The 23856-nt window shown below is 45.5% G+C and overlaps 1 long non-coding RNA gene across 5 annotated transcripts in view; it reads right to left on the reverse strand.

Moving 5' to 3' along the window:
• Nucleotides 1-23651, reverse strand: part of LOC117745637 — a 96468-nt gene extending 72817 nt beyond the window's left edge. For all 5 annotated transcript variants that reach the window (XR_004611256.1, XR_004611253.1, XR_004611255.1 and 2 more), the window contains exons 1-2: nucleotides 23518-23651; nucleotides 21585-21976 (exon numbers count right to left, since the gene is read on the reverse strand). This is a non-coding gene — a long non-coding RNA (uncharacterized LOC117745637). The remainder of the gene's footprint in view (nucleotides 1-21584; nucleotides 21977-23517) is intronic.
• Nucleotides 23652-23856: the final 205 nt, after the last annotated feature.

Here is a 23856-nt window from a genome sequence, read left to right on the forward strand (position 1 = left end):
AAAATCCACCATCCCATGAATACGTATTCCATCCAATATCCGAAGCTGCTGCTGCTGCTGCTGCTGCCGCCGCCGCCACAGGAATGACAACCCTTGTTGGGATCCCGTCGCATCAAGCCAGCAGATTTGAATGCTAAACCCATTAGCCAAGCATCACTCACAGTCAGGGCTGGCGATGATAAATAACCCAACCAGAGAAATCTGATTAGGAGAGTCTGAGGCAGGGGATCTAAGGGAATGAGTAACAGCGATGTCGGCGTTATCAGGCCTCCGTCAGATTGGAAATCACACACCGAGAAAACATGAAATGTTCATCTGCAGTGGGTTGTGTCGGCTGTTTTCCTAAATCGTGGGTTGGGACCCAAAATTGGGACTTTGGTGGTGGGGGGGGGGGGGGTTGCAATTAAATGAAAGCTGAACTTTTATGTGCCTGTCGCTAAGCTCCGACATGGCAAGGTCACTGATATGCACAACAAACTGGTTGGCTGGCAAATAGGTGTATTTTAACCTGTGAGGAACTGGGAGTTTTAGGGTTGGGGGGGAGGGGGGGGGGGGGGGGTTGTGGATGTGGCTGTGGTTGAGTGAATCTTTTATATTGTACATGGCAGTCCACCATGTACAAGCTGACAGTGTGTGTCGGGCCTTGAACTCGTTGTTTTTCTCTTCCTTCATCTCACTCTGGCTGATAATCAATACAACCGAAGGAAGACGGTTCGTTATTCATCACATTATCTATTTTTTTTTTTTTTTATATCTGCTTCACGGCACAAAATAAAAGTTGTCTGACCTGAAAAAGAGACACAGAGACATGAAGGGCACAGGTATGTCTGTTTTGGAGATTTGACAACAAAAGAACAACATTTGGTGAACACAAGAGATCTTTCAACCACAACACAGACATAGAGAGAATGCCCTTTGAATTATTTATTCATTTTTGTTTCGCAACTGTGAAAATATTTGAAACTGGCGAGCAGCAGTGTTGACACAATTTGTTCTCATGTACCTTCACTGTGCTCTTTGTTGCACCTCCTCTGGTTTTCATAGCGGACTGTCACGCTTCACTGGGTACACGAGGACTGGCATCAGGTGTGTTTTGACTGCCCACGCTCACCGAACTCCCACCGGGGAGCGACCCTCACACATGAAATGTGTGTAAGTACAGATTTACTCTGGCAGTGTGAGCCTACGCAGCATAAATACACAAATGCGACACATTTCTTTTCACTCCGGGGAGTTATGCTGTACTTATGTATACGTTTGCTCTGGAAGTATAGGGCCTTTTTTTTATTTTTACTTTTATACAATACTTGGTTGCCCAAAAGTTATTGGTCAAGTGATCACCTCCAGATTCAATTTCAACGTGAGCAACTTTTTTTGGAGGAAATAGTTTCATGTTGATGTTGTAGCCACCATCTCATATCATATATTTGATATATCAATATAAAGCTGTTGTATCCTAAACATGAGAAGTGCTATTAGTTTTTTTTAGAGCCACATTTCAAATGCGTTGACACACTAAAAAGGTCAACCTGCAGGACTCGGCATGCAACATCTCAATGAGGCCATCGATTCAAACCCCTTAACCTGGTCAGGTATACACATTCACATACATTATAGTACCCCCTTAAGGTCAAACTAAATCCAATTACATAATTCATTACTATACAGCGTGTAAATCTCTGAGCAGAGTGATTCTGTGCAAATGAAGGTGTTGTAATCTTCTTAATATCATAACTGAATTTAAACAAGAAGAATGAATAACCAGCGGCTCAGAACGTTTTTTTTTGTCTTCTTTTTTTGGAATCAAATGGCTGAGCGAGGCTATTTTAATCAAACGGTGACTGTACGGCATAGAGCCAGGGCACACAAATATGATACACAATACATTTGATTGCGTATCATTAGCGAGTTTTTTTTCCCCCTGCAGCCCAGAACACACAAGCGCACCGCAACATCAAACCATCAGTCCTGGTTAATTATTAAGAGCAAATTCAATTCGCCCTCACCAGTTCACTGACAAGCCCCATACAGCATCTAAAGACCCAGCCACCTATAGGTTGCGTAAGCATTCCCTGCGACATACAATTACACAAACACACACGCGTGCACGCAGACATCGATTGACCTTTCCCTGCTGAGTGTTATTAATACATGCAGGTCTTTTTAAGAAAGGTTAACGAGCAGGAAGGCCAGCGCCGTTCGCATGGAATACAAACAAGAACAGTGGAGTCCCGACCCTTCATCGGAGAGAGAGAGAGAGAGAGAGAGAGAGAGGGTCGCGTGACCTTCAGAACCTTTGAAAGATGTCTATAACAATAATGAAAATAATGAAAATATGTCCATACACGCATGAACTGTAATAACAAAGAGAGAAATAAGAATTACAATAAACCCAACAGTTGCTTTTTAATGGCAAAACGATGCCCAGGCAAAGAACGTTGATGCTAACAGCTTCAGCATGTGCCATCTTGGAAAAGTACAGCAAAGGGGAAATCCATGTGCAATATATACATCACAGATGATGTGAAGCTGCTCTCTTTCTTTCTTGCACGTCCAAACAAATGTCCTGAAATATGTCTCTTCTTCCATTCCCACGTCATAAGGGCCGCCATGCGTGGATCAAAGCTTTAATGGTCTTGGAAACTATACTTCAAGACATGTGGAGTCGCGAAAATAAATGTAAGTCATGAATGACACGGAACATTTCTCTCTCTCTCTCACTCTCTGCCTCCCTCTCCCTCTCCCTCTCTCTCACTGGGTCAGTGTGATGATGGTGTCAGTGTCTGGACTCAGCAGCAGCATATTTGCATCAGTCATCCCAACTCGACCGTGAAGGATTTCCCTGCTCAGCTCTGCCAGTGAGTCAGTGAAATGTACCCTCATAAAGCCCCACTGGACTGAAAAGTAGCCTGAGGAAAACTTGGATCCATTTAATGGGCTCAACTTCAGGCTCTTGGCTTTTGGCAATGCAGATTCTTTGTAAGTGAAAAGTAACATCCCAAGAGGGCGTGACATAATGATGTTTATAAGGCAAGTAGAGCTTATTCTTAGGGTGTTTTATAGATGTGTTCTTTTGAAGGATGTACATATTAAGCCTCTTACTGCGCTCTTGTTTCTGCATTTACATTTAAATAAAGTAATGGTTAAATAAGAATCCAAATCAATGAAGAAGGCTGGGAAATAAAAGAGGGAAATTGCCGACTAGTTTTCTCTCTTTTTTGCTTCGATTGTATTTTTTTTACGCGATATTTTTCAGAGCATGAAAGGAAGAGTGGCAGGAAAAACATTCAGGGGGCTGCGAGCTGCATCAACACTCGATTCTGCTGAGACGCCAAGACGACCCTCTGGTGTGCTTTAAGGTTGAATAAAAACTCGGCGGTGCAGCCGACGCTTTGCAACCAAACTCAACCTCTAATTAGGCCTGCTCATCCAAAATTAGAAGCATGTTATAAGCAGCCTCGGGACATCCTTGAAAAATGTGGCTGTGATTGCAACTTTGGGGCTTAATTAATTGAACAGTCTGGCTTGTCAGGTCAAATCAAAAGTAGCTTAAGATAGTATTACAAAATTGTGATGAGGCCGGAAGGTGGTTCATTAAAGCCGCCGTGAGAGCTGGGCATAACTCACGTGCTGCATATTCAATAACAGGCAGCCATATTGGTCCCGTGTCCCTGTGACGAAAGCATTAATGTGATACCGATGACTTCCGTTGTGTTGTTCCGTTTTCATTTGTGTTTTGAACCGCTTTTATCGTCTTTTCAGGTTTTTCTGGAAAGTATGAGGTAACAAGTTAGAGGAGGACTGACAGGAGAACATGGATATGAACCGACATTAAGACGAGAGATTAAAAGTCCCTCAGACTCCTCTCCTCACTGACACTCCCTTTACATCCCCTCTCTCTCCACCCACCCACCCCCTCTCTCTCTACCTCTCCCTGAAGTCTTTGATTACAACTTCCCCACATTTTAAAATGGATGTTTTTTTTTCAACCTTTTTTCTCTGGAATTGGGTCAGCAGAAAGTCAGCCGGCTGGGCCTTGATCCTAAGCTCAGGTAAACTTCCAACCCCTATTGCTACTTTCAACTGTTCACCCTCCCGGCTCTCCTCCTCCTCCTCCTCCTCCTCCTCAAAGTGCTTTGTTGATAAACCCACTTTAGAGTTCACCGGTCTGTCAGAAGATTATGCTCACCTCCTCACGCTATTTGAAGAATGGGAATAAGTGTTGTGACGCGTATGGACGTGCGGTTGTGTGCTTACGAAGATGTCCACGCTCGAGTTTAAACGGCACGCCGATTAAAGTCCCCACACAAACTCTCTTTCGGAACCTCGCTAATGCGGACCGTCAACTCGTCGTGAGCGGCAGGATGCAACACACCCGAGACACACTCATTGTGTCATCGTCAGAGCGGGGCCTCAGCCTCAGCTCCTCGTTCAGGACCAACTGAGAAACACTCGGTGAGGAACGACACTGGTCTCACTCACACGGGCACCAGACGCAGACGCACACATTTGATCAGCGGTACCACTTGCTGTGCAGAAAAAGGACAGTTCCCCTGCCAAGGCGACATGCTGTTGGCGACCGCTGCGAGAGGCTGTCGGAGAGTCCTCTGCTCACTTAGCACTTCACACGCAGTCTGTCATTCTCTGCGTTACTCGATCAGTCGAAAAAGTGCACGCGAGAGTTTTCCGTGTGAGGGTCCCAACAAAAAAAATAATAAACGCTGTCCCGGATAACCTGGAAACAAAGTAGAAGAATTGATTCTAAGGAGAGAGGCTTAGTTGGTTAAAGTCCAGAGCTTTTGAATGAGCTCAGGCTGAAGCCAGCAGAGAGGATCCACTCCACAAGAGGATGCTTGATAGCTGATGAATGACTCCGCAGGTAACGTAACATTTCAGCTGCCCAGCTGGATGAAATGCTGTATAGTGTTGACCACAAGGGGGCCACTGAAACAGTGTGAATGTATTAGTGGCCTCCCTTAACCTCTCTGTAACACACAGTTAGCATAGTGTTTAGATTACAAATGTCCACACACACACACACACACACACACACACACACATCATAGTCACATATGCTCAGACATCCTTCACTTCCTTTCTCCCCTGCTTCCATGTTGATCGTGCTGACACAAATACACCCCACACCCACTGCCACACTCCAATATGCGGGAGACACACACACACACACACACACACACACACACACACACACGCACACGCGGACACACATCAAACATCAATTCTCCTGGCATTCACACAAAGAGACACAAATACTCCCTTCCCCCCTCTCTCTCTCTTGCTCCTTCTCTCTCTCTACTCCCCCACACACACAGACACAGACACACTCACACACACACACACACACACACACACACACACAACCTTGTGAGAGAAACACCCGATGTTGGCCAACTAGCGTGAACAACGGCGAGGTGTTGGTGTGGTGCCTGCTGTCCCACTGACATCATGCACCGTGTGTGTGCTTGAAAGATTTGAGAGAAAGAGTGAGTGTATTGTTGCAAACACACCAATGCTAATCTTTAACTTTTAGCCCAATGATCCAACCTCTTTCTTCACTCTCACTCTCACTCGCACTCTCACTCTCACTTTCACACACACACACACACATACACACACACACAAAACCCTTTCTATTTCTGAGCATGTAGCAGTGCCAACAGTCAAGGGCAAAGCACACAAGCACAATATACACAGTGTGACATCAGTTTCACTGCGGGCCTTTTGATAACGCCTCACACAGCTCAGCACTGCTCTGCCAAAGCCTCTCTCAGGTATCTGTCAGGCTGAAGGTGGGTGACGACAGCACTCGGTATCGACGCGGTGTTAATGCCCTTACACCGTCGTCCCATGTCTTTAATCAGACCATAGCCAGGATCCTGTGACTGATTTAGGGGTATTGTGGATACCCGTGCCATTGTGTCACATAAATGATGGCAGTCAAGCTCAGAAAAGCCTGTGTCAAAGGTCAAACTGTGTTTTCATTTACAATGCATTTATATTTAAATCATTTGAAATATGAATATGATAAGAGCCCAGGTGAAATTGGAATGTCATAGTTTGTAAAAAAAAAAAAAAGAAGAAAGAAGAAGAAGAAAAAGCTTTCAATTGTTTATTTCATTGTTTATTTGCGTGACACAAATAATACAATGAAAATTGACAGAAAACACAAATCTCCCCTGAGGGCGGCTTAGACAGAAAATTAAGTGCTTTGGGGCTTTCATAGGTATTTACATGCTGAAAAATAAAAAAATATTTCACTAAAATGAGTCGCCGCTTTAGGGAAGCATTGGGGATCAGTGTGATCTGCTGCCCTGTTTTACCCTGAATGACCTTTGAACTTGATCCAGCATGTTAGTGAGGACTCAAAGAGACGCACAGATCAACTATAAAGACTTTCTCCGCCCCGGCACAGTGTCAGTCAGGTGTACCTGCTCGCTTTCTCTCAAACACACACAAACAAACGGTATAATTCAATTCATTCCATTCCACACGCCATGTGTAAGTATACTTATAGTTTGGGTTTGTTTTCATGTTCCAACATAACATTAGTCTCAGTTATGTACAAACATTGATTGATTCTGAGGGGTCTGAATTTGTGTGAAGCTCTGCTACCTTATGAAAAAGGAAAATGGTGGGAACAGAAAGTCTGTGTTAAATTACTGTTGGACAAAATCAATTCATGACAAAATCCTGTTTATGAATCAAATATAAATGTGACTAAATCTCAGTGAACGCAGTCACATATTAGGTAACACGTGTCCATACATATGTACTATTCTCTCAATTACATCAGTTCCCAGATCAAATTAAATAATTAAAAGACAGCTTTAGGTCCATACGTTACCCCTCAAGTCAAAGTTGAATAAAGGATATATGGAAACACGTACATAAAGAAAGCGTCTCACTCCCCAGATGTGATTAATGAAGTGAGAGTCTGCGTCGACCCCTCTGACCTGCACCGAGGCCGTATAGGACCAGGGCTTCAGATCCCCGAGGCGGTGTGCATATTCCTGCCTGTAAATGAGGGAATGAGAGAAAGAGGTGCGTGTGTGTGCGTGCATGTGTGTGTGTGTGTGTGTGGGTGTGGGTGTGTGTGTGAGTGTGTGTGTGTGTGTGCGTGTGTGGGTGTGTGTGTGTGTGGGTGTGTGTGTGCGTGCGTGTGCGTGTGTGCGTGTGTGTGTGTGTGTGTGGGTGTGTGTGTTTATGCATATACATACGTTCATGTGTGTGAATGTGTCTGTGTGTCTGTGTGTGCACTCGAAGCCACATACCCTGAGGCTGTGACAGACGGACTCTAAACCACGTTACCCAACACACCCCACTGCCTCGCTTAATAGTGCATGAGATAAGAACATTTGGACTTCAAAATAAACCCCCCACGCCAAGCCCCACCACCACCGATCACTCCTCCATGGGAAATTGAGTTTTATGGCTGCCCAGATTGAGACAATGGCTCCGACGGTTTGGACACTTGAAAGGAAACTCCATGTCAACAACTCGATGTGTTGACTGGGATCCTGATGCAAACACACTTGACAGCTCAACAGTACAGTACGGGTAAAATGGCACGCGTGTGTGTGTATGCGTGTGTGTGTGTGCATACTGTAGACACACAGGCGACAAACACAGGCGTGTAAGGTAAACAGACGTACAGCGGCACCGATGCACAGATATACGTTGCACACATGGACACCAACAAGCCTGCATACGCGAAGGCAAAGCAACAACACCATTCGTCCATCGAGATCTACTGTGTACAAGACATGAGGTCAACTCGCTCTCTCCATCACATCAGCCGATCAGGTGCGGTGCTCGTGAGAGGCAGTTTCAGTAAGTATGTTTTTACTCAGTGTCGTATAACCGCAATAATAGCAAATTTGTGTGAAAAGGAGCCCGGTTAAAGTCAGAAAGCTGCGACTTTGAAAATGATATGTTCAAAATGACATTTACACAAATACTGATTTAACGTTATCAGTCCATGGAAATAACATATTGTATTCTTCATTTAGGTGGTAAAGCACCCTTACTCTGTAATCCTGGTTTATATTCCACTGGCATTACACCTGCAGATAAACAAGGTAGTCCAAAACAACAACAAAAAAGTAATAAATCAGCATTCTTCCAATGCAAGTCGGAAGTAATCTGAGGAGTGGAAGCTTCTGAAGCAGCACACTCTCACAGAGATCAGGTGAACACAGCTGAACGACAGTGACTCAGTCGGGTTCCTGACGAACACAGTGCACACCTGGTAAAAAAAAGAGTTTGGAAAAATTATAGTGTAGCTAAAGAAACAGGAATTTAAAAGAAAACCACCACCGGTAAGAATAAATGTATGCTCAAATGCAGTAATGCAGACAGAGAGAGGTATAGAGTGGGAGGAAGAGGCAGACAGAGAAACACAGCCAGACACCTACAGCGAGAGAGAAATAGACACTCAGCCGACCAGAAAGGCAGCCAGAGATCAAGCTATAAAGTGAGGATGAGAGAAAAAGACAGACAGTCATCCCGACTGTGACAGGCGGACCACATTGGCTCAAGGAAACTTGAAGTGCAAATACTGAAAGAAAGCCATGCATACCAGCATGAAACAAAAGAGTGAGAGAGAGAGAGGCTGGAGGGAAGAAAGTCAAAGTGTAACTAGAGGGGATCGAAAAAGTGACAGAGGAGGGAGTGCACGGAGGCTGTAAGAGTGAGAGCTCGCGATGATGAGAGAGACATACACACTGATTGATGGAGGGTGCATAGCTCAGCAGGGATTCTTACATGCTTGTAAAGGCACAGTCCAACAGACAAAGGAAATACGCCACATGACAAGGACAACTTGTTATGTGCAGCTTGGAACACAGGACCCAAACGCCGTCAATGATGGAAAAGCAACCTTTATTGCTAAACAGGATTCCAAAACAGGATTCCAAAAAACCAGGATACAAAACATGCACACAAGATCTTCCACGATCTAGACAAGACGAACCGACAAAGGGGAATGACATGAACAGGACTTAAATACAGAGGGCTGGTGCAGGTGATTGGACACAGGAGGAAACAATCAGGAACAGGGCAGACAATCACAGGGACAGGAAGTGAAGAGAAACAGAGGACACGAGAGACAAGGACTTCAAAATAAGACGGGAAACACGAAACAACACTACAGATCCTGACATAACCCCCCCCTCAAGGGGCGGATTCCAGACGACCCAACACAGTCCCCCAGGGTGGGTGGAGGGGAGCCGGAGGCGGGACCAAAAGCCTGGCAGAAGAAGTCCGGGGGACGGGCCGGAGGACGACCACCAGGAGGACTGACCTGCTCCGGAGGACGGGCAGGAGGACGGCCACCAGAAGGACTGACCTGCTCCGGAGGACGGGCAGGAGGACGACCACCAGGAGGACTGACCTGCTCCGGGGGATGGGTAGAAGGGCGACCACCAGGCGGACGGAAGGGCTCTGGGGGACGGGCTGAAGGACGGCCACCAGGCGGACGGAAGGGCTCCGGGGGACGGGCAGGAGGATGGCCACCAGGCACATAGACCTGCTCCGGGGAACGGGCAGAAGGGCGACCACCAGGCGGACGGGCTGAAGGACTGCCACCAGGCAGATAGACCTGCTCCGGGGGACGGGCAGAAGGGCGACCACCAGGTGAACAGACGGGCTCCGGGGGAACCCCAGGAACAGAAGCCGGAAGCGGCCATGGTGGCGACCGAACACAGGGAGCCTGAGTCGGCCGGGGCGGCGACGTGACCCGGGGAACCGGGGTCTGCCGGGGCGGCGACGTGACCCGGGGAACCGGGGGCGGCCGGGGCGCCGACGGGACACGGGGAGCTGGGATCGGCCGGGGCGCCGACGGGACACGGGGAGCTGGGATCGGCCGGGGCGCCGACGGGACACGAGGAGCTGGGGTCGGCCGGGGTGCCGACGGGACACAGGGAGCTGGGGTCGGCCGGGGCGCCGACGGGACACGAGGAGCTGGGATCGGCTGGGGCGCCGACGGGACACGGGGAGCTGGAGTCGGCCGGGGCGACGACGGGACAGCATCGGCAGGAACCGGCGGGGACTGCGGCCGAAGCAGGACCCTGTCTAACGCCTGGAGGGACTCCATCATGTCCCGGAAAGCGTCCTGGGACAAGGCAAAGGAAGCAAGGGCCGGCCGGAAGTCCAATAGGTCCCAGGAAGTTGGGGTTGGCCGGAACACGGAGGCGGCAACAGGAACAGGCGAGGGCTGCAGCACGGAGGCGACTGCGGGAACCGGAGTAGTCTGCGGCACAGAGGCGGCAGCCGGAACCCTCCACCGACGCGGTCCGGAGGTTTGCGCCCCCCACTCCGGGGCTGGGCCTGCGTGACCTCTGCCACTGGGGCTACGAGCCCAACGGGTCCCTTTGAAGGGATCTGGTGCCGAGACCCTATGGGGGTTGTAGTTCCCCTTCTGCAGGCTACGAGGGCCCCCATAGGCCAAGCGGGTCCCTTCGAATGGGTTTGGTGCCGAGACCCTATGGGGGTTGTAGTTCCCCTTCTGGAGGCTACGAGGGCCCCCATAGGCCAAGCGGGTCCCTTCGAAGGGGTTGTAGGCTGGGTCCATCTTTGGTCGGTTCGTTCTGTTATGTGCAGCTTGGAACACAGGACCCAAACGCCGTCAACGATGGAAAAGCAACCTTTATTGCTAAACAGGATTCCAAAACAGGATTCCAAAAAACCAGGATACAAAACATGCACACAAGATCTTCCACGATCTAGACAAGACGAACCGACAAAGGGGAATGACATGAACAGGACTTAAATACAGAGGGCTGGTGCAGGTGATTGGACACAGGAGGAAACAATCAGGAACAGGGCAGACAATCACAGGGACAGGAAGTGAAGAGAAACAGAGGACACGAGAGACAAGGACTTCAAAATAAGACGGGAAACACGAAACAACACTACAGATCCTGACACAACTTGTCTTTCCTTCACACTCTCGTAGCTTGTGTTCTGAGACTGTGAAGCAGGCTGTAAACCAGCCTGTCAGATGACCACACTGCAGAAGATGGCTGCAGCAAACTTTGTAGGATTATGCGAATTCTCGCAAGGACATTACAAAGGGGCCGCTCTAACTTCTGCTGAGACTGTGTTTCCCAGGATGCACTATTTTTATTGTATTTTTTTTTTTTTAAATAATGATGCCACTTAGCGCAGTATATTTTTGTTGTATTACTTTAATAAGGTCTGGCTATATTTTTAGATCATTTAGAAGCTCCTGGGACAGATGAGTCAGCACAAAATGACAGCATATTATCAGTCTACCACACGGAGATACAGAGTTTTCCTCGGAGACACGAATAACAAAGACGGTCGTCTGAAAGTCTGGAATTACCCTTTCAAGTGAATGCAAATTGGTACCTGAAGTTTTGAGGAGAAATTTTCACGCTTGTGGCTGGCGCGGTTGCTGTCATTGTCAAATTTGCATTTCTGCCTAGCATCATTTCTGTCAGTGTGGAGCCGAGTGAACTGTCGGTGAACCGAGGAGGAGGCTGGCTCAGTGGCTGTCTGCTGTGGCACAACAACATCTCCCTGCGCGTGTGCGTGAGAGAGAATATCAGACAGAAAAATTAAGTCCAAGAAAGAGATAAAGAGGCAGAGAGGAAGGGACGAGGCGAGGGGAAAAGAAGGATGGAACATATGACAAACAGAGTAAGAAAAGGATTAAAATTGTTGGGGGCGGGGGGGGAGGGAAGAAGGTGTAAGCACCTATTTGCGAGCGACCTTGTGTCTGAATATCTTTGTGTCTGAGTGGCCGCAGTTCACTGTGTCAGCAGCTCTCATTACCACACACAGCTGAGGACATCAGAGAGCGTGCTTAGCAGCTGATAAAGCGGTCTCTGTCTATCCGAATACAAACAACAACGGAGACAACAAACAAACAAACACACAGCAGGAAAAAGAGAGGCTCGCAAATGAACACACATTAAACACTTGCGCACCCACACGCGTGCATACTGTCGAGGCTGGAAGTGGATTATCTGCCCAACCCGACTGCAAAGTAGTCACAGGGTGCACGGGGATTAACTTTGTACGTGGAAGAATATTCAAGTGAATATGAATTTAATTTGAGCTAAAAAACGAGGCCAGTCAAGTTCCTCAAGGCGGTCTAAGGTCGCGATGTGAAGGCAGGTAATTTTTTAATAAAAGCAAACGAGTCATATTAATAGACAATTACGTTGCATGTGAACATTATTAATTCCCTCTAGGCCAATTAAGGTGTTTACATGGGTCCACTTCCATTTAGAAAAGAGCAAATTGATCCTGCGAACAAGTTATTAGCCAGAATGTGAGATAGCTCCAGCCGTTACACTAGTTACACTTAACTACTGTCCATTTAAGGGTTTAATTATAATTATTAGTTGTGATCAAGACAACAGTACATGTTTAAGATACATGTTCTTGTATGGTGAACTCAACATGTTTGGGAAGTATAGGGATACTGTGACTCGCCCATAGATGACAGGGCACGTGTAAGTCTCCCCCGTGAGAGCTATCTGAAAGCTAACACCGCCCGGTCGTCCGAGAGTGCAGGCTAACAGGCTAATGCATAATTGAAAACATGACTCACGCTTACTCAACTCATTTCTCTACTGAAGATGACGCCTTGACCCTTTCTGGAAACCGATGTGTGTCCACTGTGATTCAGCACTGGTTGGTTAGTCGTAATAGGAGCAGTGGCGTAATGTGGAGGTGTTGTGAACATTTGCCGCAGGCGATACCAAACACTGTGTGCGGGCTCGGCCTGCGCGCGAGCGTGCGTGTGTGTGTGTGTGTGTGTGTGTGTGTGTGTGTGTGTGAGAAATTCAGTGGCCAAGATTGTCGGCGGCGAGTCACAGGCACACGTAGTGTACACACTACACACAGTTTGAGTCAGAATCTAATTTTACAAAGCAAGGACAGTTGAAAGTAGCAGGAATTTGACCTTGTGCGCTGGCGCTGGCAACACGCAATGGCTAGCGGCTGACGCATAGTAATTAGATGCGTAATAATCAGAGCAGGGCATGACTTGGCCTTATTCAGCAACATTCCCACCAGAGATTACGCACTGACCTCATATATTATATTAATATGTCAGCTTGTATTCTCATCTGGATCTTTTATAAAACGCCTCAGTTTGCAATTGCAATCTTGATTATTATTTATTTTCTTTATCTTTTTTTTTATCTTTTTAAAAGATAAAGATTAGGCTTGTTGACCTTGAACAAAATCAGAAACCGTATCCAGCTGTATTCAGCACAGTACTGTACTACATTATTTGGGTTTATACAGCCCATTTCCAGGCACTCAGATTATGCCTCGCACTGGACTAGAAAATTGTGTCAGTGCAGATACTTACGGGAAGGCTTTCATACTCTGATGCATAATCTGCCTCCAGGGAACCCAACATTTTACATCAGCCACATCACATGGCTATAAATGGCACACCAATATATGAAGATTCCCGGACTAAAAGATCTTTGGTGGAGATTATTGTAAAACAAGTGCAGACATTTTTTATTTATTTTACAGGATGCTATGACGCCAACACACAGCATTGTAATTAACGTGATTTCAGCAAAATGAGCATTTGAGAAGGGGGGATGATTCAGGTGGTCGGTGTACATAAAGTGAGCTCAGAAGACAAACAAACTAGAAAACTAGAGCCTGAAAGCAGCATGTACGGACATATTCAAACTAATCCTGGTCCAGTAGACATGTTGTTCTGCTCCGGGTGCTGTCAGGCTGCCATTACTGGCTGTCTTCATGTGATTAGTTATCTCTCCAAGGAATAGAAACGGCAATGAGCAGGAGGATGCAGAGCTCTCCATCCTACGCTGTAATATTCATCTGAAAAACCAGACATGCCTGGATGTAGAGTTTGCCTGAATACAAAAAGGGGTGGGAAAGTTTAAAGTTTGATATCTAGCTAACGTTACAGGGTATAATCTGATTTGTCAACTAGATCTCCATCAAAACAGATCTTATTCGGTACTAGTCAACCATAGTGCAAGCAAAAAGACAAAGATTTGACAACAGATCATATGTTGGATTGCCTTGCTCGACTTTCACTGCCCGTGCATATAGCACACAGCATCACAAAGATATTAATTTAAGGTATTCAAGACAAAATGCTTGCTGTTTAATACTGATATGTCACCTCACCGTAATCTGACAGCTTTATCTTAACAAGATTACAGCTCATCGCAATACCTCCAGGAAGATAGCTCTAAGCTCTCACATAGCCACATTACCGCGGATTAGCATTATCCTAGGCCAATACAATATCAACTTTAAACAAGTGTTTTGTATTTATCTTTATCTCCAAGCTGTTAGATGGAAATGAAATCAAAATGCTTGATATCATGAAATAAGTCTGGACAAAGATATGGGATTGTAAAAAAGGAGGGGAAGGCGTTCTAAAGGGGACACTTCCAAGGAGGCAGGGTTGGACTTTGTGCTCTTTAATTTTATTATTTTATGGCTTTCCCTCACTGTAGATTCTCAATTATTCTCTTGTGCATTTATCCCCTTGTGAATTATTTCATGTTCTCCTTTGATCTTTTTCTTCTGTTGTGCAAAGTAAATGATTTAAATAATTACTGTCTGTACAGCGGTTACCGCTGATCACATGGTCCACACCGATGGCGTCATCTTTACCTCGGAATGAGTCGTTTACATCTACAAACCGAGCGGGTCCTCTTCACTGAGTCCGCCATGTTGCACCGCCATGTTTTCCTAGAGCAGCCCAGAAGGGACAAACCAAACACTGGCTCTAAAGAGGGCTTTATTTGGTGTTTTAACGTTACCTCAAGGCCACCATAGCGCTCAAACATGCTTGGAAAAGGGAGGGGTATTCAGTTGGCTGCTAGATGCCACTTATCTCACACACTTGTCCTTTAACTATCTTGTCTGACAGCAGAGAAATGGTATTTTCTGTCTGCCAGAAATGCGAAAAGGATTGCACAACCTTACAATAGATTTGTTTACAAGTAAAAAGAGGGCGTAAGCAGCCCATCCTGTCTTGTCTCATCTCAGCCGTTGCTTTCCCATATTTTAGCACTGAGTTAGAATATAAACATTGCACAAGTATATTTTAAAAACGTGTGGTAGCAAAGGTAAGCTGCCCTTTGACCATGGTCAAGGACAGTTCATTCTATGCAACAGCTACGCCACTTCCAACCCATAGCAAAGGAGATGAAACGTCTATACCAGTATTGGTCCGGGTATGACGGAAGCAGCGCCCACTAGCTATAACGGTCCAAAGGCTAGTGTCTAGGAGTGTCTAGTGTGTAGGAGGTGGGCATGATACTAGTGCAGATAATTCAGCCAGATGCAGCCCCTGTGTGATGCTAGAGTCATGAGCAACCCCACCTCCCACACACCTGCATCCGAGGAGAACAGAAAGCGTGGAGCCACACGTTTTAGTGTGGGGTAGGCGGGGGGGGGGGGGGGGGGGGGGGGGGGGGGGGGGGGGGGGGGGGGGGGGGGGGGGGGGGGGGGGGGGGGTGGGTCAACCAAAAACAACAAGCCAAGAGCCATGGGCAGCTATCCTAATCCTCCCACTGTGGGAGGCTTGACATATCGCAGTCTTGCTCAAACAGGTTTGTTCTTGCTACGAAAAGGTCAGAGGGATAACTGTGCTTGGAGGAAAGCTGTGACGTAGCATGGTCGTGGACTCCCACACAAGACTAACACAGAGACACTGAAAAGACAAACGCGGGACTTCCGGTGCCAAAACTAAAAATAAACAGTGACATTTTGTCATGTCAGTCACGTGAGTCATTAGTGGAGTTAGTCACTTCAGTCCGAGTTGGTAGTCCGTCAAGTTAACGTCAACAACACTCTTTTCCTGAACCTAACTAATTGGTTTTGTTGCCTTAACCTACATTTCTGTAAAGACGGATGTTCATTTTGAAACTATGCATGTGTGGAGCCCATATTAACAATGGACACAATAACAGGAACTGGACCCCCCCCCCCCTCCATATTCTCATTTATTTATTATTTCTACTGATTGGTCATTGTTTTGTTTATTCACCTGGCATGTGTTTATCTGCAATGGAGGCTTGAATGGTTTGGGAGGTTACGATGAGTAAAGCTCATGCAGGCACTCGGGTCAGCTCAGGGGTCCTTTGGGAAGGAAGCGAGGGGAACGTTACGCACGCTTCATTCAGTAGTCGACTAAAACAGCCGTCAGCATGCGGTTGCGTTGCTGATCTGCGTGTATTTCTGTGCTCTTTCAGGTGGGTAAAAGTGGTGAAAACTGTATAAAAGTAGCGACACACATGGATCATAAGTGTGAGAGTAACGCACTATGAGTAATGCATCACTAACAGGTCCAAAACTGACACAAGAGGGGCCGAAGAGTGTCATAGTTTGAAGCCTCGGGGTGAGAATGTATTAGCAAAGGCACAAACACAGGCATGACCATGTTCTTAGTAAAGGTGTTCTAATGGAACGACTTTAACAACTAATTTTTTCAAAAAAATGAAGCAAATTGCAAAAGGTTGTTTGTAAATCTTTTTTTACAGACACTGTTCAACAGAACCAGCTGGACAAATATAGCCAGTGTGGGTGAACAAAACCAATCTGAAAAGGAGGCAACACCATAATGGACTGTCGGGTGAGAAACAGAAATAAGTGCGTACAATAAAAGCTGTCACCAAAATGATTTCCTGAGTGTTTATGGCTGTATTAAACCACAGTAAATCACAGTATTAAAGCTAAGCTGTACTGGTGTCACTTAACTGCACTGTGTCTATAGATGGCAAGCCAGTGCTCATCCTCTAATGACAAGTGTGTGTGTTTGTGTCTATACAACCACTGCTTCTTAATCTCCTAACAACCAGACAATAACAGATTTGTCTGTCTCTTTACACATGTGACTGTCTGTCTATCTTCATGTGTGTGTGTGTGTGTGTGTGAGTGTGTGTGTGTGTGTGTATGTGTGTGTGTGTGTGTGTGTTTGAGAAGGAGCAGATTTAGCCTTTGATAAAATCCCAGTCTTTAGAGGGATTATCAGTCCATCCCCAGACAGCAACATGCTGTGCATTTATGGAGGTAATAAGTTGACCTGTAATATACAGACAATTGTATGTAGCTCCTTTTGTCCATACAGCTACACCTGGGCTAGGAAGAGAAGAAAGCAATATCTTCAGGGGCAGTTGGGCCTGCTGCTCAACGCACCATGTGAGCTCCCATACAGTGAATTTTGATTTGGAGCATATACCTTTATGGGTTCTCCGACTGATCTGTCATGCTATTGTTTACCGTTCTGTCTTGACTACCCTCACATCCCAGTGGGCAAATGTGCAGCAGGCAGAAGAACACACAACGTGGCACAAAACGACACATTAACATTTAAACCCAAACATAAAATAACTATTAAAAAAAAAAAGCAATCTACATGACAAAGTCCTGTCCTCATGTTTCCCTTTAGAGATCAAAATCATTGCCTCTTCGCACTAAAAAGCACCAACAATATTTCTCGTCGCACCATTATCAAACATTATCCACCAACAATTTCTCGTTGCGTGATTTGGATATTTCAAACTAGGACAAAAAAAAACAACCTGGAAAGGTCATTCGGTGGTGGATGCAGGCTGAATGGTTTGCAGGTCAAAGCCGTCAAATAAATCTGCACAGCTATTATTATGGCAAAGCAAACCTTTTGTTGTGCATGAGCTCATAGCTCTTTCAAATGTCACCTATCTGCAACAAAAAAAAAACGTTCAGTTACTCTTATCGGCTGTAAGGAATAAGGAAACTGTGGAGGACTATGTTTTCCCTAAACTCAGTCACAGTCAGACATAAAATGACTCCCCCACTTGGTGACGGTGAGAGAATTACTATAAAACTGAAGAGATATAAAGAGCCCTGCAAAGCTTACTATATGTCTCATATTATTCTTATCTTATCCTCTTCCTCTCTCGTCCCTCCATCCCTCTCATTCCGTCTCACTGCTCCTCTCTGGCTTTCTCTCTTTCTCCCTCCTTTCTTCGCTGCCCATCATTCACCCCTGTGTCTCTTTTCCTTGCTTCGCGGCCCAATGTTCCCTCTCTCTCTCTCTCTCTCGTACTCCCCTCCTTCAAACGTTCTGCCTTGTGCGGAGTCATAAAGAAATAATGTACCCCCCCCCCCCCCCCCCCCCCCAGAGCGGCTATGTATTAGCATGCCAGCAGAGCCCCGTTAACTTATCTAGCGGCTACAGGCACCGAGTGGTAAAACTAAGCTCTGATAGTTTGCAACAGGATGACCACAGAATGCCTGTAGCTTGGAGAATTAGGACTGTCGTCACGATTAGTGATGCTGGGCCGAATGTGATTTACTGTACTGTACCCACAGTGCAGTGTCCTGCATGAGTCACTGGAATATACGGGCAAAGGGCACGTCCACGCAAATTCAGCTGGTGAGGAGAATTAGAGGAAATTATTTTTTACAGACGTTTTTTTTTGGGGGGGGTACTCGTCTTTTTTTTTCAAATGCAGTCTCTCAACAATTACAAATCTGTGATCCGGCTCGAAATGTACTTGTCCATGCGTCTGTGCTCGTTTTTGGAGCATCGAACATTATACGCCGGAGTGTATGAAATAGCATGAATTCAATAAAGCGCGATGTAAACACATACAGTCGTGGGGTCAACGGTGTTTCATGCGTATCAAATACTGCAAAAAAAACAAAAACAGATTGGGTCTTAACTGGTATTAGTCGTAATTTTGTTGTTTGATGAAGCAGAAAATCTCGCCAGTATGCGCATACATGCATTGTAGTGATTTCATGGAAAGCCCACGAGCTACATGCAATGAGTGCTGAAACTAAACCTGATAGCTTTCCTGAGGCTGACCACAGGATGTCTGAGAGAATTAGGCTTACGGTAATGATTGGTTATTCTAGACCTAATGTTGCAGGCATATTCTAGTCAAATGCACTTTGCATAACACCAGCTCACGGACATGGCGTGCGTTACAGAACTATAACTATGAAAGAATAACAAAGACTAGAATGCGTTGATGTCTGTGTTGGTGTCAATGTCCTACTATCCTCCAACACAGTAATATGCTTTGTGCTCCTAATCAGACTTCACCAGAAAACGAAGTACTTAATATTAATGTCATAGCAAATACAGATGGGATGAGAGATTATGCTGGTGCAGATTTAGTTGTGCATATGCTGCAGAGACAGAGATGGTGTGAAACCATTGCCCATTTTAATGAGCATTCCAGCTTAGAGGGATATTGAGACTTCAGAGCTGGAAGATGCCACAGATTGCTGTGCAAATGTTGTCCCATGTAACTCAATGGATTAGGTTTAGAAGCTCAACTCCCACTGGGCATCCGTACAAAAAGAAATGAACGCATTCTCTCATGAAGCGTCCACCGAATGGCAAATGTTATGAAAACTGCACTGTACTTGATAATAGCATTACAGATAAGAAATGCAATTAAGATACACACAGTGGAGCATACTGTATTGGAGCAGAAGCCATACCGTGCAATGCCTATTAAGAGCTCAGTGCTAGGCCCGTCACAATGATTAGTTATGCTAAAGCTGATGTTTCTGTTTTACTCACACGTTCATTAACCGGGTACTGGACTGAATCCGCACACTCGTAATCCACAGTAGGATAGGTGGGTTAAATAATAGGGCGGAATGGTTGCAGAGCTCCAAATGCTATGAGCAGACTTAACTTACGGAGCATTAACACGTTTATTATTAAACGAGACATTTATCATTGTGCTCGTACAACGACAACAATGGAGCGAGAAAGGGGAAATTGGCCATCCACCAGACATGATTCCGACATGTCTGGTGGATGGCCAAGATGAAATGCTCTGCATGAACTCTTTTGCCACATGTCAACATCGGAGCCTTTCTCTCTCTCTCTCTCTCTCTCTCTCTCTCTCTCTCTCTCTCCCTCTGTCTCTCTCTCTGGCCCTACTTGTTGATTGAATGCATGACTCATCAGCACCCATACTCTAGCGCTGACCTACATCTGTCCCACCTGTGTGTCACAGTGTCTACTGACCCACATTTGCACTGATCCAGTCGTTCGCAGACTGAGCCTGTTCCAAAGGAAGCAGCAGGGAGCCGTTCTCCCTGGATCTTAAAACTCTCCTGTTCACAAGCGCGGGCCAATTGACTTTAAGCTGACATCGACACTGTCGGGTAACCTCTTGTTCTTACGTTCTCAGGTCATCTTTTAAAACTAATTTTCTTTCATTTAGCCTATAATAAAAGCTCACATTAATGTGCTGGCACATACAAAAGAGAATATCAGTTAGCTAAGCGTACCACTTAAATAATGTGGATGTTGTTTCCCTTATTCTCATTCAAATCGAATGTTCCAAGCGCTAATGTATTTTTTGGGATAGTCATGAATGCACCCCTCAGGTTGCTCCTTGCATACGCTTCCAGTGATAAACAAGCTATTTATGAGCGAACATGGTAGATTATTGTAACATCAGAGCCCACAGCCAAGGGCAACATCTCTGTATCGCTGCCTCTCCCTGCAGCATGGGGACAATGTGATGCTGCAGGACCATCCATGTGGGCTGCTGTGCACAGAGGCTGGAGGCGGAGCTTGGTCGCCCGACAAGTACCTCTGTGCGCTCTCATTGGCTCTTCATGACATCATCGATGAGTGAGTCTGTCTCTCTCTCTCTCCCCCACACCCACATATTATTCGAGCATCTCTTGAGACTATTTTCCAAGATGTAAAAGGCTCGCCTAAATGAACTGCTTCATAAAAAACAGGCGCAAATACAAATGTAACTTTTGCATTCTCAAGATCATTCTGTCCTGCTCCGCCCCCTCAGTGGACTAAAGGATTTTGAGGTAACATGTCTCTGACTGGGGTCAACTGGACAAGCTACAACTGTACCGCCCATTAGATGTCATGTAACACAGAAGAACTGATTATGAACACATGAATGAAGCTGAACCGAACGCACTGGGTCAAGTCTGCTAAAACAGAAACTTTAAACACAATGGAGTCTTGTCAAATTAACAACAAAGGTCTATGTAGTAGTGGTGAGAAATATGCATATCATCCATCATTAACTGTCAACATTCAATAAACTAATAATCACACTTTAGCGTGCAGCAAATAGGCTTGTGTTAATGAGGCGCTTTAGGGCAAATGTGTCTCTAAGTGTGAAAAGTCAACCCGACCAATTGTGGTTTCAATTTACAAAACCCCCGAAGCTGTGTTATAAACATTTTTATAATTTTTTTATCCTGATTGTTGTCCAAACTGCTTATATAGTCTTCATATCTGGCAAACAAGTGATTGACATGATATAATATGATGGTTTTACGAATGGTCCGGAGCATTGTTTATTTTATTCAAATTCATCTAGATTTTTACCCACATAACATATGGCAAGGGCACCATAAATCGCCACACATAAGGGCAACTCAGCCTCGACCAAAAAAATGAAATTGGGAAAAACATGTTGTTCTGTGTGTGTTTGCTGGTGTTTGCCGGTGCTCGCTTCCAAGTGAGCATCGGCAGCCCTACAACCAAGGGTTTGAACAAGTGCAACATCCCAGTACAAAGTAATATCACCTACCCATGCGGAGGGCCGAGGAGGATCACAGAAGCAATATCCTGCTCTCCCAGTGACTTTGGGCCGGGACGCTGTCTCGTGGAGAGACACACTACACATTTTTTTTATAATCCTTAAAGTGTCTCCATGGGTTTCGGATTTTCCAAGCGTGCCTAAAATGCATCCCGCCTGGCACTGCTGCTCCTGAGGTTTAAATCCTTCTGAGATGAGTCCTCACCTTCTCCCAAAGAAAACTGCACAGTCTCTTAATCCTCCTCTGCGTCTTAAAAGCCGCTTGATAGGTGACTCTGTACATCTTCCATGTGATTTCCACATATTTTCCTTTGCTTAACCTCCAACTGGAGAAAACGCTTTGCTGGTTAATCTGGTGTTAAATCCACCTTACGGACAGATCCCTGAGGAATCAAGAGGGGGAAAAAAATTGAAAGCATGTAAGTGTAACAAATTTGCAAATTGCTTAAAACTGCAAAAAAATGAAAATGAAGTGATACATTCTTTGATACATTGTGTTGAACCAAGTAAGACTTTAAGTGTGTCAGGCTGTGCTGTGTAAAAGTTGGTATGAGCGGTAAGAGTTGTAAAAAGTTAGAAAAAACCCAAACCAAATGTGTTAAAGAGCACTAAACTGATTTTGTTTCATGCAACAAATTAATCCTGCAAGTGCAAATTGTCTTACATTGCCTCATAAACACATTTAAGGGTAGGGCTACTATGGAATGCAGCAAATTCAAACAAGTTGTTTGGCCACACCTTCACATGATGAAGAAAGTTTATTAAAATCGTGCAAACTACATTTTCTTTTACAGTTTGAGACACCTCGTAAAAAAAAAACAAGATGAAAGTTTCAAATAAAGCTTCCGTAGTTAATAACTCGGTCTATTTATCTTGACGTGCTCCCGCGGGGTTGTATATATTTAAAAGAGAAACAAAAACAAAAAAAAGGGAAATGAAAGCTTATTCTACACTTTGGAGGTTAAATAACTAAATTATAAATAGTTTTCATCCCGTGAAAATCATTGCAGGCGTTCAAAAAAAAGTTGCTTCCTTGTGGATTTGCGCTCCTTTCTGCCGCTTTTCTTTGTATGGACTGAGAACAAAGGAGCCTTTACTGTAACAAAGAAGCTGCAGCGACTTATACCTGTTGCACTGTTTCCAATCAACTAGCACAAGTTTCTTAGTGATTTTCGAGACCAACCTTTTTTTTTCTGTCCACCTTGTTTACCTCCAAACAATATTCCATATTCGTGCAACAGGTTTTAATTCGGTCCCTGTTTGGTTTCTTGGGAGACTTTAACACCTGATTGCATTGTTCTGAATTCCCTCAGTGCACTGGCAACTTCGCACGACCACGTAACCCTCCACTGTCATAAAACTCCTGCACGAGGGAGAACTAGTTACAAACTAGTTATGAACTAATACTTGTCACTTTGTCAGATTTTGCAGCGTGCGTAAAAATTTTTTTTAAAAAAAGCTCATTTCCCCCCGCAAACTTCTGACAGGCAGTTTGCTTTGTCTTGTGCGTCGCAACATCCCCCCGAGAGACGCAAACACGGCGGCAGCACAAACACCATCTCACCTTCCACTGAGCCTCACTGACAATTAATTCAAAGTATCATAATGTTGAGTATTGTTGAGCGTTACCAAGATGCGTGCCTGAGCATCCCCTCAAGTTCTCTCCTCAAAGCGCCCCGCATCAGACAAAGGAAAAAGGGGGACCGCTCCTCTCGCTCGCTCTCTCTCTCTCTCCTCGCTGCCCGTTGATTCTCTATGTCTCTCTCTCCCCTCTCTCCCTCTCTCTCTCTGCTTTGTGCTCAAGTTTGAGCGCTGACGCACCGACAACTACAGCGAGCAACTTTCAACTGGGAAATTAATTTTTTTTTTTGAAGGAAAAAAATCGCACCGCGGGTTGCAAGGCGAAACTAAGAAGACAACTCACCTGGAGGTGTTTTTTTTGTTCTTGTTTTTTTTTGTGTGTGTTCTTGCTCTGCGCGCGTCGCCGTGCGTCGTGGAGAAGAAGGGGGGAACAAAAAGTTTGAGAGGGCACATCTAGCTTTGTGTTGTGGAGTCCCCCCTTTGTCTACACGTGTGATAGATGGATGGGGCTCCTTTTGGCCGCGCCTAGTTCATTTCGCTCTCCAAAGAGTCCCGCCCTCTCAAAGTCAAACAACTGTATGCACTAAGCAGCGGACGGCCTGTGGATATGTCTCATTACTACGGGCACGGGGGTTAATTGTCTGGTATCCAATGAGATTTTTTTTTTTTTTTTTATCAGTTT

This window comes from Cyclopterus lumpus, chromosome 16, assembly GCF_009769545.1.
Source record: "Cyclopterus lumpus isolate fCycLum1 chromosome 16, fCycLum1.pri, whole genome shotgun sequence".
Taxonomy (NCBI): Eukaryota; Metazoa; Chordata; class Actinopteri; order Perciformes; family Cyclopteridae; genus Cyclopterus; species Cyclopterus lumpus.